The sequence below is a fragment of the Rhipicephalus microplus genome, chromosome X (assembly GCF_043290135.1).
Source record: "Rhipicephalus microplus isolate Deutch F79 chromosome X, USDA_Rmic, whole genome shotgun sequence".
In the NCBI taxonomy this organism is placed as follows: Eukaryota; Metazoa; Arthropoda; class Arachnida; order Ixodida; family Ixodidae; genus Rhipicephalus; species Rhipicephalus microplus.
The window spans coordinates 163197205-163215149 of NC_134710.1; the positions used below are offsets into that span (position 1 = coordinate 163197205).

General features: G+C 51.0%; 30 non-coding genes across 30 annotated transcripts; all 30 read left to right on the plus strand.

Moving 5' to 3' along the window:
• Positions 1-3362: 3362 nt before the first annotated feature.
• TRNAS-GCU (transfer RNA serine (anticodon GCU)) lies at positions 3363-3445 on the plus strand. The gene has a single exon. It is a non-coding gene; the product is annotated as a tRNA-Ser (tRNA).
• A 561-nt stretch (positions 3446-4006) lies between these two features.
• Positions 4007-4088, plus strand: TRNAS-GCU (transfer RNA serine (anticodon GCU)). The gene has a single exon. It is a non-coding gene; the product is annotated as a tRNA-Ser (tRNA).
• An 81-nt stretch (positions 4089-4169) lies between these two features.
• Positions 4170-4251, plus strand: TRNAS-GCU (transfer RNA serine (anticodon GCU)). Its single transcript has one exon. It is a non-coding gene; the product is annotated as a tRNA-Ser (tRNA).
• A 79-nt stretch (positions 4252-4330) lies between these two features.
• On the plus strand, positions 4331-4412 carry TRNAS-GCU (transfer RNA serine (anticodon GCU)). The gene has a single exon. It is a non-coding gene; the product is annotated as a tRNA-Ser (tRNA).
• A 397-nt stretch (positions 4413-4809) lies between these two features.
• TRNAS-GCU (transfer RNA serine (anticodon GCU)) lies at positions 4810-4891 on the plus strand. The gene has a single exon. It is a non-coding gene; the product is annotated as a tRNA-Ser (tRNA).
• A 238-nt stretch (positions 4892-5129) lies between these two features.
• Positions 5130-5211, plus strand: TRNAS-GCU (transfer RNA serine (anticodon GCU)). Its single transcript has one exon. It is a non-coding gene; the product is annotated as a tRNA-Ser (tRNA).
• A 558-nt stretch (positions 5212-5769) lies between these two features.
• TRNAR-CCU (transfer RNA arginine (anticodon CCU)) lies at positions 5770-5851 on the plus strand. The gene has a single exon. It is a non-coding gene; the product is annotated as a tRNA-Arg (tRNA).
• A 725-nt stretch (positions 5852-6576) lies between these two features.
• TRNAS-GCU (transfer RNA serine (anticodon GCU)) lies at positions 6577-6659 on the plus strand. Its single transcript has one exon. It is a non-coding gene; the product is annotated as a tRNA-Ser (tRNA).
• Positions 6660-7058: 399 nt separating this feature from the next.
• On the plus strand, positions 7059-7140 carry TRNAS-GCU (transfer RNA serine (anticodon GCU)). The gene has a single exon. It is a non-coding gene; the product is annotated as a tRNA-Ser (tRNA).
• Positions 7141-7381: 241 nt separating this feature from the next.
• Positions 7382-7463, plus strand: TRNAS-GCU (transfer RNA serine (anticodon GCU)). Its single transcript has one exon. It is a non-coding gene; the product is annotated as a tRNA-Ser (tRNA).
• Positions 7464-7544: 81 nt separating this feature from the next.
• On the plus strand, positions 7545-7626 carry TRNAS-GCU (transfer RNA serine (anticodon GCU)). The gene has a single exon. It is a non-coding gene; the product is annotated as a tRNA-Ser (tRNA).
• Positions 7627-7705: 79 nt separating this feature from the next.
• On the plus strand, positions 7706-7787 carry TRNAS-GCU (transfer RNA serine (anticodon GCU)). Its single transcript has one exon. It is a non-coding gene; the product is annotated as a tRNA-Ser (tRNA).
• A 397-nt stretch (positions 7788-8184) lies between these two features.
• Positions 8185-8266, plus strand: TRNAS-GCU (transfer RNA serine (anticodon GCU)). The gene has a single exon. It is a non-coding gene; the product is annotated as a tRNA-Ser (tRNA).
• A 239-nt stretch (positions 8267-8505) lies between these two features.
• On the plus strand, positions 8506-8587 carry TRNAS-GCU (transfer RNA serine (anticodon GCU)). The gene has a single exon. It is a non-coding gene; the product is annotated as a tRNA-Ser (tRNA).
• Positions 8588-9147: 560 nt separating this feature from the next.
• On the plus strand, positions 9148-9229 carry TRNAR-CCU (transfer RNA arginine (anticodon CCU)). Its single transcript has one exon. It is a non-coding gene; the product is annotated as a tRNA-Arg (tRNA).
• An 80-nt stretch (positions 9230-9309) lies between these two features.
• TRNAR-GCG (transfer RNA arginine (anticodon GCG)) lies at positions 9310-9391 on the plus strand. Its single transcript has one exon. It is a non-coding gene; the product is annotated as a tRNA-Arg (tRNA).
• A 401-nt stretch (positions 9392-9792) lies between these two features.
• Positions 9793-9874, plus strand: TRNAS-GCU (transfer RNA serine (anticodon GCU)). The gene has a single exon. It is a non-coding gene; the product is annotated as a tRNA-Ser (tRNA).
• A 79-nt stretch (positions 9875-9953) lies between these two features.
• On the plus strand, positions 9954-10035 carry TRNAS-GCU (transfer RNA serine (anticodon GCU)). The gene has a single exon. It is a non-coding gene; the product is annotated as a tRNA-Ser (tRNA).
• Positions 10036-10596: 561 nt separating this feature from the next.
• TRNAS-GCU (transfer RNA serine (anticodon GCU)) lies at positions 10597-10678 on the plus strand. The gene has a single exon. It is a non-coding gene; the product is annotated as a tRNA-Ser (tRNA).
• A 239-nt stretch (positions 10679-10917) lies between these two features.
• On the plus strand, positions 10918-10999 carry TRNAS-GCU (transfer RNA serine (anticodon GCU)). Its single transcript has one exon. It is a non-coding gene; the product is annotated as a tRNA-Ser (tRNA).
• A 1524-nt stretch (positions 11000-12523) lies between these two features.
• On the plus strand, positions 12524-12605 carry TRNAS-GCU (transfer RNA serine (anticodon GCU)). The gene has a single exon. It is a non-coding gene; the product is annotated as a tRNA-Ser (tRNA).
• Positions 12606-13166: 561 nt separating this feature from the next.
• TRNAS-GCU (transfer RNA serine (anticodon GCU)) lies at positions 13167-13248 on the plus strand. Its single transcript has one exon. It is a non-coding gene; the product is annotated as a tRNA-Ser (tRNA).
• A 237-nt stretch (positions 13249-13485) lies between these two features.
• On the plus strand, positions 13486-13567 carry TRNAS-GCU (transfer RNA serine (anticodon GCU)). Its single transcript has one exon. It is a non-coding gene; the product is annotated as a tRNA-Ser (tRNA).
• Positions 13568-14127: 560 nt separating this feature from the next.
• On the plus strand, positions 14128-14209 carry TRNAR-CCU (transfer RNA arginine (anticodon CCU)). The gene has a single exon. It is a non-coding gene; the product is annotated as a tRNA-Arg (tRNA).
• Positions 14210-14289: 80 nt separating this feature from the next.
• On the plus strand, positions 14290-14371 carry TRNAR-GCG (transfer RNA arginine (anticodon GCG)). Its single transcript has one exon. It is a non-coding gene; the product is annotated as a tRNA-Arg (tRNA).
• Positions 14372-14609: 238 nt separating this feature from the next.
• TRNAS-GCU (transfer RNA serine (anticodon GCU)) lies at positions 14610-14691 on the plus strand. The gene has a single exon. It is a non-coding gene; the product is annotated as a tRNA-Ser (tRNA).
• Positions 14692-14770: 79 nt separating this feature from the next.
• TRNAR-GCG (transfer RNA arginine (anticodon GCG)) lies at positions 14771-14852 on the plus strand. Its single transcript has one exon. It is a non-coding gene; the product is annotated as a tRNA-Arg (tRNA).
• Positions 14853-15892: 1040 nt separating this feature from the next.
• On the plus strand, positions 15893-15974 carry TRNAS-GCU (transfer RNA serine (anticodon GCU)). The gene has a single exon. It is a non-coding gene; the product is annotated as a tRNA-Ser (tRNA).
• A 79-nt stretch (positions 15975-16053) lies between these two features.
• On the plus strand, positions 16054-16135 carry TRNAS-GCU (transfer RNA serine (anticodon GCU)). The gene has a single exon. It is a non-coding gene; the product is annotated as a tRNA-Ser (tRNA).
• Positions 16136-16858: 723 nt separating this feature from the next.
• TRNAS-GCU (transfer RNA serine (anticodon GCU)) lies at positions 16859-16940 on the plus strand. The gene has a single exon. It is a non-coding gene; the product is annotated as a tRNA-Ser (tRNA).
• Positions 16941-17945: the final 1005 nt, after the last annotated feature.

Below are 17945 nucleotides of genomic sequence, written 5' to 3' on the forward strand. Positions count from 1 at the left end.
AACCCTCAGGACAGAGCAAAAAAAGCAGCCATAAAAGACCAAAGTGCAGCGCTACTCTGCACTATTGTACAAGATTGTCATCTCGAAGATGTTGGTGATGTGCTCTCTGCAGAAGAGCACTTCACACACTTTCAGAACGAAAGCCATGCGAGGCTAGACAGAGCCTATGTGTCAGTAGAGTTAATGCGAGTATGTTCGAATTATGAAGTAAAAAGTGTGTCTTTCAGTGACCACAGTTTAGTAATGTTCACTATAGGGTATAAAAAGAAGAGGACACGCTTTAACTGGGACGTGTGGAAATTAAACGACTTATTATTAAAAGATGAATTGTTCGTTGAAGCTGTGCAGGATTCCATTAACAAAATGTTAGCTGAGCCTCAAGCGAACGTGATTGAAGCCTGGGAGCGTTTTAAGGAGGTAACAAAGATGAAAGCCATAGAAAGATCCGGTGTGTTACATAGAGCCAAAAAGGAAAAAGAAAAAGATTTGCAATGTCAGTTAGACTTTGCATTGAGTCTAGAAAGTAAAATGCCAGGAAAGTACACAAAAGAAATAAGGCAGTTAAAAAACCAATTGGAGGCAATTGACATTGAAAAATATAGAGGTGCGGTGATAAGGGCACGTGCAGAAAAATTATCTCTCGGCGAAACACCAACAAAGCGTGCACTTGGGGATGAAAAAAGATACGCCAAGCGAAATGAAATCAAAGCGATTGCAACTGATAGCGGTATTGTACGTGAAGCGACAGCAATTGAGCAAGTATTTGTTGAATATTTCCGAGGTTTACTTGGCCGAAAAGTGAAGGCAGAGGAAGGGTTTGAGGATCAGTTTCTGCATTTGATACCAAAGCTCTCTGATAACGAGAGAGAGCAGCTGGAGATAGCGATTGGAGTGTCCGAAATAGAAAAGGCTATTGACGACCTAGCGGCTGGCAAAGCACCGGGACCTGATGGATTTGGTGCCGCATTGTACAAGACTTTTAAAGGTGTTATTTCTGTTGCCTTACATCGTGTCTTCACGGAGGCTATAAGATTAAAGGTTCTGCCCGGCTCATTTAAAAAGACGCACGTAATACTCATACCGAAAACTGACGACCCCAAAAAATTATTGTCCGTCAAGTCGTACCGACCAATCAGTTTAGCCAACACAGACTATAAAGTGTTTATGAAGGTTCTTGCAGGCAGGTTGCAAAGGATGATGAAAATACTAGTTGGACCACACCAGACTTGTGGTATAAAAGGACGCACAATAAATACAAATGTTCATGTAGCGAGAAGCGTGCTGGAGAGTTGCGATGTGTTTGGTAGCAAGGTTGCAATGTTGCAATTAGATCTGGAAAAAGCCTTTGACCGTGTAAATCATGATATCCTTTTTTTGATACTAGAATATGTTAATGTAGGGTCTGTTATTTTGGAAGGGGTAAAAATGGCCTATAGAGAGTGCTTTACGAGTCTTGTAATTAATGGGCGACTTACTGAAAGCTTTCAAGTGACAAACGGTGTGCGGCAAGGTGATCCCATTTCGGCTTTATTATTTGCAATATATATGGAACCTTTCTGCATGAAGATTATTAGCAATGAAACAATAAAAGGGTATCAGCTAATGAACAGTGAAGTTAAAATGCTAACATATGCCGACGATATTGCCGTGTTTTGTAGCGATAAGGAAAGTGTCAGTGAAGTGATACGTCATGTGGACTATTTTTGCAAGATGACAGGCAGTGCAGTAAACTGGGACAAATGCCTAGGCTTGTGGCATGGTTCTTGGGAGACCACCCCACAAAACTTTGCAAATATGAACTGGTCACTTGTACCGACGAAGTATCTCGGAGTACCCCTCCAGCATTACAAAAACACGGATGATTACTGGAAAGAGATATGTGAGAGCACTCGTGAGAAGACAAGAAACTGGGGTGGTAGGGAACTTTCTATGTTTTCTAGAGCGACTGCATGCAATTGGTTCATTGTTTGCAAAGTATGGTATGTTCTGCAGTTCCTATTTATGTCAAGAGCAAATGTGCAGAAATTGCATCGAGTCTTAGCTGTGTTTGTTTGGGGGTCGGTTTGGGAGCGTACGAGTCGAACAAACTTATTTCATTCACTAAGAAATGGTGGTTTAGGATTGGCTCACCTCTTCCTCAAGCAAATTGTGTCTAGATATATTTTTTTACGCGACCAATGTAACCCGTTTGTGAGAACATTTCTACAAATTGTACTTTCTAATAAGATTCCTGATTATGTGGTATCAAGTATGTCTGTGAAATGTAACCTACGTGGATATTTAAGAGAAGTTATAATGTCATATGAAATACTGAAAGTGAGATTTTCAATGGAATATTTATCTGCTGTAAAGAGAAAACGTCTTTACAGAGATTTACGTGACGTAATGCTGCCTCAGCCTATCTACAGATCAGTATACCAGGTTGGTGCTGAACGTGACGTATTGAAGAGAGTGAAAATGATGACCGTACGCGCAAGTGCAAAGACATTTTTTTTTCAGCTGCACAGCGGAACATTGCCCGTAAAACCATGGTTGCAAGAAAAGGGTTTCTTTGTTCCGTGGTCGATGGACTGCCTTATCTGTAAGAAACCCGAGACTGTCAACCACATTTTTCTTGATTGCTGGGATGCTGTTTTTCTGTGGGACATTCTGCAGCGTACCTTGAAAAAGGACTTGCCTATCACACCACACGGTATTAGATTCTTGGCTGTAGAAAATGAGGATGGTGTGCCTTATGATATGTTTATGTTGCTTGTGCTTCACAGCGTGTGGCGAACTAGAATGGCAGTAAGACACGTAGATAAAGATGCCCGATGTGCGCATGAATACTTCACGGAAAGTATTGTATACATAAGAGACGTGTTATCTTCCAGAGAAGAAAGACCTGAATGGGTGTCGTTGTTGAATGTGTTGGCTACAATGAAGCAGTTTTAAATGAAACCAGTCACAGCCAGGCTGGTGTTTTTTTTTTTAAACTTGTTTAAAAGTGATCGCAAATTGTATTTCTTTTGTGCGAAGCCGGCAATAAAGAAAAAAAAAAAAAGAGGTGGCCGAGAGGTTAAGGCGATTGACTGCTAATCCATTGGACTCTGCCCGCGTGGGTTCGAATCCGATCCTCGTCGAGTCACGTAACTTTTTTTTCTTCTCCCAGTGATCGGTCTTCGACACTAGTGTGTAAACCTCACGGATGGGGTGCAATGCGGACGAGGTGGCCGAGAGGTTAAGGATTGACTGCTAATTTATTGGGCTCGGACTGCGTGGGTTCGAATCCCATCCTCGTCGAGTCGCGTAACTTTTTTTTGTTCTCCCTGTAATCAGTCTTCGACACTAGTGTGTAAGCTGCACGGGTGGCCTGCAAGGCGGACGAGGTGGCCGAGAGGTTAAGGCGATGGACTGCTAATCCATTGGGCTCTGCCCGCGTGGGTGTCGAATCCCATCCTCGTCGAGTCACGTAACTTTTTTTCTTCTCTAGTGATCGGTCTTCGACACTAGTGTTTAAGCTGCACGGATGGGGTGCAATGCGGACGAGGTGGCTGAGAGGTTAAGGATTGACTGCTAATTTATTGGGCTCTGCCCGCGTGGGTTCGAATTCCATTCTCGTTGAGTCGTGTAACTTTTTTTTGTTCTTCCAGTGATCGGTCTTCGACACTAGTGTGTAAGCTGCACGAATGGCCTGCAGGGCGGACGAGCTGGCCGAGAGGTTAAGACGATGGACTGCTAATGCATTGGGCTCTGCCCGCGTGGGTTCGAATCCCATCCTCATCGAGTCGCGTAAGTTTTTTTTCTTCTCCCAGTGATCGCTCTTCGACACTTGTGTGTAAGCTGCACGAATGGGGTGCAATGCGGACGAGGTGGCCGAGAGGTTAAGGATTGACTGCTAATTTATTGGGCTCGGCCCGCATGGGTTCGAATCCCATCCTCGTCGAGTCGCGTAACTTTTTTTTTGTTCTCCCAGTAATCAGTCTTCGATTCTAGTGTGTAAGCTGCACGGGTGGCCTGCAAGGCGGACGAGGTGGCCGAGAGGTTAAGGCGATGGACTGCTAATCCATTGGGCTCTGCCCGCGTGGGTTCGAATCCCATCCTCGTCGAGTCGCGTAACTTTTTTTTTGTTCTCCCAGTAATCAGTCTTCGACTCTAGTGTGTAAGCTGCACGGGTGGCCTGCAAGGCGGACGAGGTGGCCGGGAGGTTAAGGCGATGGACTGCTAATCCATTGGGCTCTGCCCGCGTGGTTTCGAATCCCATCCTCGTCGAGTCGCGTAACTTTTTTTGGTCTCCCAGTGATCGGTCTTCGACACTAGTATGTAAGCTGCAGAGATGGGGTGCAAGGCGGACGAGGTGGCCGGGAGGTTAAGGCGATGGACTGCTAATCCATTGGGCTCTGCCCGCGTGGTTTCGAATCCCATCCTCGTCGAGTCGCGTAACTTTTTTTGTTCTCCCAGTGATCGGTCTTCGACATTAGTGTGTAAGCTGCACAGATGGCCTGCAAGCCGGACGAGGAACGACGAGAGCTTAAGGCGATGCACTGCTAATCCATTGAGCTCTGCCATCGTGGGTTCGAATCCCATCCTCGTCGAGTCGCGTAACTTTTTTTTTCCGAGTGATGGGTCTTCGACACTAGTGTGTAAGCTGCAAGAATGACCTGCAAGGCGGACGAGGAACGACGAGAGCTTAAGGCGATGGACTGCTAATCCATTGAGCTCTGCCCGCGTGGGTTCGAATCCCATCCTCGTCGAGTAGCGTCACTTTTTTTCTCCGAGTGATGGGTCTTCGACACTAGTGTGTAAGCTGCACGGGTGGCCTGCAAGGCGGACGAGGTGGCCGAGAGGTTAAGCCGATGGACTGCTAATCCATTGGGCTCTGCCCGCGTGGGTTCGAATCCAATCCTCGTCGAGTCACGTAACTTTTTTTCTTCTCCCAGTGATCGGTCTTCGACACTAGTGTTTAAGCTGCACGGATGGGGTGCAATGCGGACGAGGTGGCTGAGAGGTTAAGGATTGACTGCTAATTTATTGGGCTCTACCCGCGTGGGTTCCAATCCCATCCTCGTCGAGTCCCGAAACTTTTATTGTTCTCCCAGTGATCGGTCTTCGACACTAGTGTGTAAGCTGCACAGATGGGGTGCAAGTCGGACGAGGTGGCCGAGAGGTTAAGGCGATGGACTGCTAATCCATTGGGCTCTGCCCGCGTGGGTTCGAATCCCATCCTCGTCGAGTCCCGAAACTTTTTTTTTCTCCCAGTGATCGGTCTTCGACACTAGTGTGTAAGCTGCACAGATGGCCTGCAAGGCGGACAAGGTGGACGAGAGCTTAAGGCGATGGACTGCTCATCCATTGAGATCTGCCCGCGTGGGTTCGAATCCCATCCTCGTCGAGTCGCGTAACTTTTTTTCTCTGAGTGATGGGTCTTCAACACTAGTGTGTAAGCTGCAAGAATGACCTGCAAGGCGGGAGTGCTGGCCGAGAGGTTAAGACGATAAACTGCTAATGCATTGGGCTCTGCCCGCGTGGGTTCGAATCCCATCTTCGTCGAGTCGCGTAGCTTTTTTTTTTCTCCCAGTGATCGGTCTTCGACACTAGTATGTAAGCTGCACAGATGGGGTGCAAGTCGGACAAGGTGGCCGGGAGGTTATGGCGATGGACTGCTAATCTATTGTACTCATTCCGCGTGGGTTCGAATCCCGTCCTGGTCGAGTCGCGTAACTCATTTTGTTCTCCCAGTGATCTGTCTACGACACTAGTGTGTACGCCGCACGAAAGGCCTGCAAGGCAGACAAGGTGGCCGAGAGGTTAAGGCGATTGACTCCTAATCCATTGGGCTGGTCCCGCGTTGGTTCGAATCCCATCCTCGTCGAGTCGAGTAACTTTTTTTTCTTCTCCCAGTGATCGGTCTTCGACACTAGTGTGTAAGCTGCACGGATGGGGTGCCATGCGGACGAGGTGGCCGAGAGGTTAAGGATTGACTGCTAAATTATTGGGCTCAGCCCGCGTGGGTTCGAATCCGATCCTCGTCGAGCCGCGTAACTTTTTTTTTGTTCTCCCAGTTATCAGTCTTTGACACTAGTGTGTAAGCTGCACGGGTGGCCTGCAAGACGGACGAGGTGGCCGAGAAGTTAAGGCGATGAACTGCTAATCCATTGGGCTCTGCACGCATGGTTTCGAATCCCATCCTCGTCGAGTCGCGTAACTTTTTTGTTCTCCCAGTGATCGGTCTTCGACATTAGTGTGTAAGCTGCACAGATGGCCTGCAAGGCGGACGAGGAACGACGAGAGCTTAAGGCGATGGACTGCTAATTCATTGGGCTCTGCCCGCGTTGGTTCGAATCCCATCCTCGTCGAGTCACGTAACTTTTTTTTGTTCTCCCAGTGATCGGTCTTCGACACTAGTATGTAAGCTGCACAGATGGGGTGCAAGTCGGACAAGGTGGCCGGGAGGTTATGGCGATGGACTGCTAATCCATTGGGCTCATTCCGCGATGGTTCGAAACCCATCCTCGTCGAGTCGCGTAACTCATTTTGTTCTCCCAGTGATCTGTCTACGACACTAGTGTGTAAGCCGCACGAATGGCCTGCAAGGCAGACGAGGTGGCCGTGAGGTTAAGGCGATGGACTGCTAATCCATTGGGCTCTGCCCGCGTGGGTGTCGAATCCCATCCTCGTCGAGTCACGTAACTTTTTTTCTTCTCTAGTGATCGGTCTTCGACACTAGTGTTTAAGCTGCACGGATGGGGTGCAATGCGGATGAGGTGGCTGAGAGGTTAAGGATTGACTGCTAATTTATTGGGCTCTGCCCGCGTGGGTTCGAATTCCATTCTCGTTGAGTCGTGTAACTTTTTTTTGTTCTTCCAGTGATCGGTCTTCGACACTAGTGTGTAAGCTGCACGAATGGCCTGCAGGGCGGACGAGCTGGCCGAGAGGTTAAGACGATGGACTGCTAATGCATTGGGCTCTGCCCGCGTGGGTTCGAATCCCATCCTCATCGAGTCGCGTAAGTTTTTTTGTTTTCCCAGTGATCTGTCTACGATACTAGTGTGTAAGCCGCACGAATGGCCTGCAAGGCAGACGAGGTGGCCGAGAGGTTAAGGCGATTTACTGCTAATCCATTGGGCTCTGCCCGTGTGGGTTCGAATCCCATCCTCGTCGTGTCGCGTAACTTTTTTTTCTTCTCCCAGTGATCGCTCTTCGACACTTGTGTGTAAGCTGCACGAATGGGGTGCAATGCGGACGAGGTGGCCGAGAGGTTAAGGATTGACTGCTAATTTATTGGGCTCGGCCCGCATGGGTTCGAATCCCATCCTCGTCGAGTCGCGTAACTTTTTTTTTGTTCTCCCAGTAATCAGTCTTCGATTCTAGTGTGTAAGCTGCACGGGTGGCCTGCAAGGCGGACGAGGTGGCCGAGAGGTTAAGGCGATGGACTGCTAATCCATTGGGCTCTGCCCGCGTGGGTTCGAATCCCATCCTCGTCGAGTCGCGTAACTTTTTTTTTGTTCTCCCAGTAATCAGTCTTCGACTCTAGTGTGTAAGCTGCACGGGTGGCCTGCAAGGCGGACGAGGTGGCCGGGAGGTTAAGGCGATGGACTGCTAATCCATTGGGCTCTGCCCGCGTGGTTTCGAATCCCATCCTCGTCGAGTCGCGTAACTTTTTTTGGTCTCCCAGTGATCGGTCTTCGACACTAGTATGTAAGCTGCAGAGATGGGGTGCAAGGCGGACGAGGTGGCCGGGAGGTTAAGGCGATGGACTGCTAATCCATTGGGCTCTGCCCGCGTGGTTTCGAATCCCATCCTCGTCGAGTCGCGTAACTTTTTTTGTTCTCCCAGTGATCGGTCTTCGACATTAGTGTGTAAGCTGCACAGATGGCCTGCAAGCCGGACGAGGAACGACGAGAGCTTAAGGCGATGCACTGCTAATCCATTGAGCTCTGCCATCGTGGGTTCGAATCCCATCCTCGTCGAGTCGCGTAACTTTTTTTTTCCGAGTGATGGGTCTTCGACACTAGTGTGTAAGCTGCAAGAATGACCTGCAAGGCGGACGAGGAACGACGAGAGCTTAAGGCGATGGACTGCTAATCCATTGAGCTCTGCCCGCGTGGGTTCGAATCCCATCCTCGTCGAGTAGCGTAACTTTTTTTCTCCGAGTGATGGGTCTTCGACACTAGTGTGTAAGCTGCACGGGTGGCCTGCAAGGCGGACGAGGTGGCCGAGAGGTTAAGCCGATGGACTGCTAATCCATTGGGCTCTGCCCGCGTGGGTTCGAATCCCATCCTCGTCGTGTCGCGTAACTTTTTTTTCTTCTCCCAGTGATCGCTCTTCGACACTTGTGTGTAAGCTGCACGAATGGGGTGCAATGCGGACGAGGTGGCTGAGAGGTTAAGGATTGACTGCTAATTTATTGGGCTCTGCCCGCGTGGGTTCGAATCCCATCCTCGTCGAGTCCCGAAACTTTTTTTGTTCTCCCAGTGATCGGTCTTCGAAACTAGTGTGTAAGCTGCACAGATGGGGTGCAAGTCGGACGAGGTGGCCGAGAGGTTAAGGCGATGGACTGCTAATCCATTTCGCTCTGCCCGCGTGGGTTCGAATTCCATCCTCGTCGAGTCCCGAAACTTTTTTTTTCTCCCAGTGATCGGTCTTCGACACTAGTGTGTAAGCTGCACAGATGGCCTGCAAGGCGGACAAGGTGGACGAGAGCTTAAGGCGATGGACTGCTGCTCATCCATTGAGATCTGCCCGCGTGGGTTCGAATCCCATCCTCGTCGAGCCGCGTAACTTTTTTTCTCTGAGTGATGGGTCTTCGACACTAGTGTGTAAGCTGAAAGAATGACCTGCAAGGCGGGCGTGCTGGCCGAGAGGTTAAGACGATAAACTGCTAATGCATTGGGATCTGCCCGCGTGGGTTCGAATCCCATTTTCGTCGAGTCGCGTAGCTTTTTTTTTCTCCCAGTGATCGGTCTTCGACACTAGTATGTAAGCTGCACAGACGGGGTGCAAGTCGGACAAGGTGGCCGGGAGGTTATGGCGATGGACTGCTAATCTATTGGACTCATTCCGCGTGGGTTCGAATCCCGTCCTGGTCGAGTCGCGTAACTCATTTTGTTCTCCCAGTGATCTGTCTACGACACTAGTGTGTAAGCCGCACGAATGGCCTGCAAGGCAGACAAGGTGGCCGAGAGGTTAAGGCGATTGACTCCTAATCCATTGGGCTGGTCCCGCGTGGGTTCGAATGCCATCCTCGTCGAGTCGCGTAACTTTTTTTTCTTCTCCCAGTGATCGGTCTTCGTCACTAGTGTGTAAACTGCACGAATGGCCTACAAGGCGGACGAGGTGGCCGAGAGGTAAAGGCGATGGACTGCGAATCCATTGGGCTCTGCCCACTTGGGTTAGAATTCCATCCTCGTCGGGTCACGTAACTTTTTTTCTTCTCCCAGTGATCGGTATTCGACACTACTGTGGAAGCTGCACGGATGGGGTGCAATGTGTACGAGGTGGCCGAGAGGTTAAGGATTGACTGCTAATTTATTGGGCTCAGCCTGCGTGGGTTCGAATCCCATCCTCGTCGAGTCGCGTAACTTTTTTTTTGTTCTCCCAGTGATCGGTCTTCGACACTAGTGTGTAAGCTGCACGGATGGGGTGCAATGCGGACGAGGTGGCCGAGAGGTTAAGGATTGACTGCTAATTTTTTGGGCTCGGCCTGCGTTGGTTCGAATCCCATCCTCGTAGAGTCGCGCAGCTTTTTTTTTGTTCTCTCAGTCATCAGTCTTTGACACTAGTGTGTAAGCTGCACGGGGGGCCTGCAAGACGGACGAGGTGGCCGATAGGTTAAGGCGATGAACTGCTGATCCATTGGGCTCTGCCCGCGTGGGTTCGAGTGCCATCCTCGTCGAGTCGCGTAGCTTTTTTTGTTCTCCCAGTGATTGATATTCGTCACTAGTGTGTAAGCTGCACGAATGGCCTAAAAGGCGGACGAGGTGGCCGAGAGGTTAAGGCGATGGACTGCTAATGCATTGGGCTCTGCCCGCGTGGGTTCGAATCTCATCCTCGTTGAGTCGGGTAACTTTTTTGTTCTCCCAGTGATCGGTCTTCGACATTAGTGTGTAAGCTGCACAGATGGCCTGCAAGGCGGACGAGGAACGACGAGAGCTTAAGGCGATGGACTGCTAATCCATTGAGCTCTGCCTGCGTGGGTTCGAATCCCATCATCGTCGAGTCGCGTAACTTTTTTTTCTCCGAGTGATGGGTCTTCGACACTAGTGTGTAAGCTGCAAGAATGACCTGCAAGGCGGACGAGCTGGCTGAGAGGTTAAGACGATGGATTGCTAATGCATTGGGTTCTGCCCGCGTTGGTTCGAATCCCGTCCTCGTCGAGTCGCGTAGCTTTTTTTTGTTCTCCCAGTGATCGGTCTTCGACACTAGTATGTAAGCTGCACAGATGGGGTGCAAGTCGGACAAGGTGGCCGGGAGGTTATGGCGATGGACTGCTAATCCATTGGGCTCATTCCGCGATGGTTCGAAACCCATCCTCGTCGAGTCGTGTAACTCATTTTGTTCTCCCAGTGATCTGTCTACGACACTAGTGTGTAAGCCGCACGAATGGCCTGCAAGGCGGACGAGGTGGCCGAGAGGTTAAGGCGATGGACTGCTAATCCATTGGGCTCTGCCCGCGTTGGTTCGAATCCCATACTCGTCGAGTCACGTAACTTTTTTTCTTCTCTCAGTGATCGGTCTTCGACACTAGTATTTAAGCTGCACGGATGGGGTGCGATGCGGACGAGGTGGCTGAGAGGTTAAGGATTGACTGCTAATTTATTGGGCTCTGCCCGCGTGGGTTCGAATTCCATCCTCGTCGAGTCGCGTAACTTTTTTTGGTTCTCCCAGTGATGGGTCTTCGACACTAGTGTGTAGGCTGCACGGGTGGCCTGCAAGGCGGACGAGGTGGCCGAGAGGTTAAGCCGATGGACTGCTAATCCATTGGGCTCTGCCCGCGTGGGTTCGAATCCAATCCTCGTCGAGTCACGTAACTTTTTTTCTTCTCCCAGTGATCGGTCTTCGACACTAGTGTTTAAGCTGCACGGATGGGGTGCAATGCGGACGAGGTGGCTGAGAGGTTAAGGATTGACTGCTAATTTATTGGGCTCTGCCCGCGTGGGTTCGAATCCCATCCTCGTCGAGTCCCGAAACTTTTTTTGTTCTCCCAGTGATCGGTCTTCGACACTAGTGTGTAAGCTGCACAGATGGCCTGCAAGGCGGACAAGGTGGACGAGAGCTTAAGGCGATGGACTGCTCATCCATTGAGATCTGCCCGCGTGGGTTCGAATCCCATCCTCGTCGAGTCTCGTAACTTTTTTCTCTGAGTGATGGGTCTTCGACACTAGTGTGTAAGCTGCAAGAATGACCTGCAAGGCGGGCGTGCTGGCCGAGAGGTTAAGACGATAAACTGCTAATGCATTGGGCTCTGCCCGCGTGGGTTCGAATCCCATCTTCGTCGAGTCGCGTAGCTTTTTTTTGTTCTCCCAGTGATCGGTCTTCGACACGAGTATGTAAGCTGCAGAGATGGGGTGCAAGTCGGACAAGGTGGCCGGGAGGTTATGGCGATGGACTCCTAATCTATTGGACTCATTCCGCGTGGGTTCGAATCTCGTCCTGGTCGAGCCGCGTAACTCATTTTGTTCTCCCAGTGATCTATCTACGACACTAGTGTGTAAGCCGCACGAATGGCCTGCAAGGCAGACAAGGTGGCCGAGAGGTTAAGGCGATTGACTCTAATCCATTGGGCTGGTCCCGCGTGGGTTCGAATCCCATCCTCGTCGAGACGCGTAACTTTTTTTTCTTCTCCCAGTGATCGGTCTTCGACACTAGTGTGTAAGCTGCACGGATGGGGTGCCATGCGGACGAGGTGGCCGAGAGGTTAAGGATTGACTGCTAATTTATTGGGCTCAGCCCGCGTGGGTTCGAATCCGATCCTCGTCGAGCCGCGTAACTTTTTTTTTGTTCTCCCAGTTATCAGTCTTTGACACTAGTGTGTAAGCTGCACGGGTGGCCTGCAAGACGGACGAGGTGGCCGAGGAGTTAAGGCGATGAACTGATAATCCATTGGGCTCTGCACGCATGGTTTCGAATCCCATCCTCGTCGAGTCGCGTAACTTTTTTGTTCTCCCAGTGATCGGTCTTCGACATTAGTGTGTAAGCTGCACAGATGGCCTGCAAGGCGGACGAGGAACGACGAGAGCTTAAGGCGATGGACTGCTAATTCATTTGGCTCTGCCCGCGTTGGTTCGAATCCCATCCTCGTCGAGTCACGTAACTTTTTTTTGTTCTCCCAGTGATCGGTCTTCGACACTAGTATGTAAGCTGCACAGATGGGGTGCAAGTCGGACAAGGTGGCCGGGAGGTTATGGCGATGGACTGCTAATCCATTGGGCTCATTCCGCGATGGTTCGAAACCCATCCTCGTCGAGTCGCGTAACTCATTTTGTTCTCCCAGTGATCTGTCTACGACACTAGTGTGTAAGCCGCACGAATGGCCTGCAAGGCAGACGAGGTGGCCGAGAGGTTAAGGCGATTGACTGCTAATCCATTGGGCTCTGCCCGCGTGGGTTCGAATCCAATCCTCGTCGAGTCACGTAACTTTTTTTCTTCTCCCAGTGATCGGTCTTCGACACTAGTGTTTAAGCTGCACGGATGGGGTGCAATGCGGACGAGGTGGCTGAGAGGTTAAGGATTGACTGCTAATTTATTGGGCTCTGCCCGGGTGGGTTCGAATCCCATCCTCGTCGAGTCCCGAAACTTTTTTTGTTCTCCCAATGATCGGTCTTCGACACTAGTGTGTATGCTGCACAGATGGGGTGCAAGTCGGACGAGGTGGCCGAGAGGTTAAGATGATGGACTGCTAATCCATTGGACTCTGCCCGCGTGGGTTCGAATCCGATTCTCGTCGAGTCGCGTAACTTTTTTTTCTTCTCCCAGTGATCGGTCTTCGACACTAGTGTGTAAGCCTCACGGATGGGGTGCAATGCGGACGAGGTGGCCGAGAGGTTAAGGATTGACTGCTAATTTATTGGGCTCGGACTGCGTGGGTTCGAATCCCATCCTCGTCGAGTCGCGTAACTTTTTTTTTGTTCTCCCTGTAATCAGTCTTCGACACTAGTGTGTAAGCTGCACGGGTGGCCTGCAAGGCGGACGAGGTGGCCGAGAGGTTAAGGCGATGGACTGCTAATCCATTGGGCTCTGCCCGCGTGGGTTCGAATCCCATCCTCGTCGAGTCACGTAACTTTTTTTCTTCTCTAGTGATCGGTCTTCGACACTAGTGTTTAAGCTGCACGGATGGGGTGCAATGCGGACGAGGTGGCTGAGAGGTTAAGGATTGACTGCTAATTTTTTGGGCTCTGCCCGCGTGGGTTCGAATCCCATCCTCGTCGAGTCCCGAAACTTTTTTTGTTCTCCCAGTGATCGGTCTTCGACACTAGTGTGTAAGCTGCACAGATGGGGTGCAAGTCGGACGAGGTGGCCGAGAGGTTAAGGCGATGGACTGCTAATCCATTGGGCTCTGCCCGCGTGGGTTCGAATCCCATCCTCGTCGAGTCCCGAAACTTTTTTTTTCTCCCAGTGATCCGTCTTCGACACTAGTGTGTAAGCTGCACAGATGGCCTGCAAGGCGGACAAGGTGGACGAGAGCTTAAGGCGATGGACTGCTGCGCATCCATTGAGATCTGCCCGCGTGGGTTCGAATCCCATCCTCGTCGAGCCGCGTAACTTTTTTTCTCTGAGTGATGGGTCTTCGACACTAGTGTGTAAGCTGAAAGAATGACCTGCAAGGCGGGCGTGCTGGCCGAGAGGTTAAGACAATAAACTGCTAATGCATTGGGATCTGCCCGCGTGGGTTCGAATCCCATTTTCGTCGAGTCGCGTAGCTTTTTTTTTCTCCCAGTGATCGGTCTTCGACACTAGTATGTAAGCTGCACAGACGGGGTGCAAGTCGGACAAGGTGGCCGGGAGGTTATGGCGATGGACTGCTAATCTATTGGACTCATTCCGCGTGGGTTCGAATCCCGTCCTGGTCGAGTCGCGTAACTCATTTTGTTCTCCCAGTGATCTGTCTACGACACTAGTGTGTAAGCCGCACGAATGGCCTGCAAGGCAGACAAGGTGGCCGAGAGGTTAAGGCGATTGACTCCTAATCCATTGGGCTGGTCCCGCGTGGGTTCGAATGCCATCCTCGTCGAGTCGCGTAACTTTTTTTTCTTCTCCCAGTGATCGGTCTTCGTCACTAGTGTGTAAACTGCACGAATGGCCTACAAGGCGGACGAGGTGGCCGAGAGGTAAAGGCGATGGACTGCGAATCCATTGGGCTCTGCCCACTTGGGTTAGAATTCCATCCTCGTCGGGTCACGTAACTTTTTTTGTTCTCCCAGTGATCGGTCTTCGACACTAGATTGTAAGCTAAACAAATGGCCTACAAGGCAGACGAGGTGGCGGAGAGGTTAAAGATTGACTGCTAATTTATTGGGCTTGGCCCGCGTGGGTTTGAATCCCATCTTCGTCGAGTCGCGTAATTTTTTTTTGTTCTCCCAGTAATCAGTCCTTACACTAGTGTGTAAGCTGCACGAGTAGCCTGCAAGCCGGACGAGGTGGCCGATAGGTTAAGGCGATGAACTGCTAATCCATTGGGCTCTGCCCGCGTGGGTTCGAATCCCATCCTCGTCAAGTCGCGTAGCTTTTTTTGTTCTCCCAGTGATCGGTCTTCGTCACTAGTGTGTAAACTGCACGAATGGCCTACAAGGCGGACGAGGTGGCCGAGAGGTAAAGGCGATGGACTGCGAATCCATTGGGCTCTGCCCACTTGGGTTAGAATTCCATCCTCGTCGGGTCACGTAACTTTTTTTGTTCTCCCAGTGATCGGTCTTCGACACTAGATTGTAAGCTAAACAAATGGCCTACAAGGCAGACGAGGTAGCGGAGAGGTTAAGGATTGACTGCTAATTTATTGGGCTCTGCCCGCGTGGGTTTGAATCCCATCTTCGTCGAGTCGCGTAATTTTTTTTGTTCTCCCAGTAATCAGTCTTCGACACTAGTGTGTAAGCTGCATGGGTAGCCTGCAAGCCGGAAGAGGTGGCCGAGAGCTTAAGGCGATGGACTGCTAATCGATTGAGCTCTGCCCGCGTGGGTTCGAATCTCATCCTCGTCAAGTCGCGTAACTTTTTTTCTCCGAGTGATGGGTCTTCGACACTAGTGTGTAAGCTGCAAGAATGACCTGCAAGGCGGACGAGCTGGCCGAGAGGTTAAGGCGATTGACTGCTAATCTATTGGACTCTGCCCGCGTGGTTTCGAATCGCATCCTCGTCGAGTCGCGTAACTTTTTTTCTTCTCCCAGTGATCGGTATTCGACACTACTGTGGAAGCTGCACGGATGGGGTGCAATGTGTACGAGGTGGCCGAGAGGTTAAGGATTGACTGCTAATTTATTGGGCTCAGCCTGCGTGGGTTCGAATCCCATCCTCGTCGAGTCGCGTAACTTTTTTTCTTCTCCCTGTGATCGGTCTTCGACACTAGTGTTTAAGCTGCACGGATGGGGGTGCAATGCGGACGAGGTGGCCGAGAGGTTAAGGCGATTCACTGCTAATCCATTGGGCTCTGCCCGCCTGCGTTCGAATCCCATCCTTGTCGAGTCGCGTAACTTTTTTTTGTTCTCCCAGTGATCGGTCTTCGACACTAGTGTGTAAGCTGCACGGATGGGGTGCAATGCGGACGAGGTGGCCGAGAGGTTAAGGATTGACTGCTAATTTTTTGGGCTCGGCCTGCGTAGGTTCGAATCCCATCCTCGTAGAGTCGCGTAACTTTTTTTTTGTTCTCTCAGTCATCAGTCTTTGACACTAGTGTGTAAGCTGCACGGGGGGCCTGCAAGACGGACGAGGTGGCCGATAGGTTAAGGCGATGAACTGCTGATCCATTGGGCTCTGCCCGCGTGGGTTCGAGTGCCATCCTCGTCGAGTCGCGTAGCATTTTTTGTTCTCCCAGTGATTGATATTCGTCACTAGTGTGTAAGCTGCACGAATGGCCTACAAGGCGGACGAGGTGGCCGAGAGGTTAAGGCGATGGACTGCTAATGCATTGGGCTCTGCCCGCGTGGGTTCGAATCTCATCCTCGTTGAGTCGGGTAACTTTTTTGTTCTCCCAGTGATCGGTCTTCGACATTAGTGTGTAAGCTGCACAGATGGCCTGCAAGGCGGACGAGGAACGACGAGAGCTTAAGGCGATGGACTGCTAATCCATTGAGCTCTGCCTGCGTGGGTTCGAATCCCATCCTCGTCGAGTCGCGTAACTTTTTTTCTCCGAGTGATGGGTCTTCGACACTAGTGTGTAAGCTGCAAGAATGACCTGCAAGGCGGACGAGCTGGCTGAGAGGTTAAGACGATGGATTGCTAATGCATTGGGTTCTGCCCGCGTTGGTTCGAATCCCGTCCTCGTCGAGTCGCGTAGCTTTTTTTTGTTCTCCCAGTGATCGGTCTTCGACACTAGTATGTAAGCTGCACAGATGGGGTGCAAGTCGGACAAGGTGGCCGGGAGGTTATGGCGATGGACTGCTAATCCATTGGGCTCATTCCGCGATGGTTCGAAACCCATCCTCGTCGAGTCGTGTAACTCATTTTGTTCTCCCAGTGATCTGTCTACGACACTAGTGTGTAAGCCGCACGAATGGCCTGCAAGGCAGACGAGGTGGCCGAGAGGTTAAGGCGATTGACTGCTAATCCATTGGACTCTGCCCGCGTGGGTTCGAATCCGATCCTCGTCGAGTCGCGTAACTTTTTTTTTGTTCTCCCTGTAATCAGTCTTCGACACTAGTGTGTAAGCTGCACGGGTGGCCTGCAAGGCGGACGAGGTGGCCGAGAGGTTAAGGCGATGGACTGCTAATCCATTGGGCTCTGCCCGCGTGGGTTCGAATCCCATACTCGTCGAGTCACGTAACTTTTTTTCTTCTCTCAGTGATCGGTCTTCGACACTAGTATTTAAGCTGCACGGATGGGGTGCGATGCGGACGAGGTGGCTGAGAGGTTAAGGATTGACTGCTAATTTATTGGGCTCTGCCCGCGTGGGTTCGAATTCCATCCTCGTCGAGTCCCGAAACTTTTTTTGTTCTCCCAGTGATCGGTCTTCGACACTAGTGTGTAAGCTGCACAGATGGCCTGCAAGGCGGACAAGGTGGACGAGAGCTTAAGGCGATGGACTGCTCATCCATTGAGATCTGCCCGCGTGGGTTCGAATCCCATCCTCGTCGAGTCTCGTAACTTTTTTCTCTGAGTGATGGGTCTTCGACACTAGTGTGTAAGCTGCAAGAATGACCTGCAAGGCGGGCGTGCTGGCCGAGAGGTTAAGACGATAAACTGCTAATGCATTGGGCTCTGCCCGCGTGGGTTCGAATCCCATCTTCGTCGAGTCGCGTAGCTTTTTTTTGTTCTCCCAGTGATCGGTCTTGACACGAGTATGTAAGCTGCAGAGATGGGGTGCAAGTCGGACAAGGTGGCCGGGAGGTTATGGCGATGGACTCCTAATCTATTGGACTCATTCCGCGTGGGTTCGAATCTCGTCCTGGTCGAGCCGCGTAACTCATTTTGTTCTCCCAGTGATCTGTCTACGACACTAGTGTGTAAGCCGCACGAATGGCCTGCAAGGCAGACAAGGTGGCCGAGAGGTTAAGGCGATTGACTCTAATCCATTGGGCTCAGCCCGCGTGGGTTCGAATCCGATCCTCGTCGAGCCGCGTAACTTTTTTTTTGTTCTCCCAGTTATCAGTCTTTGACACTAGTGTGTAAGCTGCACGGGTGGCCTGCAAGACGGACGAGGTGGCCGAGAAGTTAAGGCGATGAACTGCTAATCCATTGGGCTCTGCACGCATGGTTTCGAATCCCATCCTCGTCGAGTCGCGTAACTTTTTTGTTCTCCCAGTGATCGGTCTTCGACAT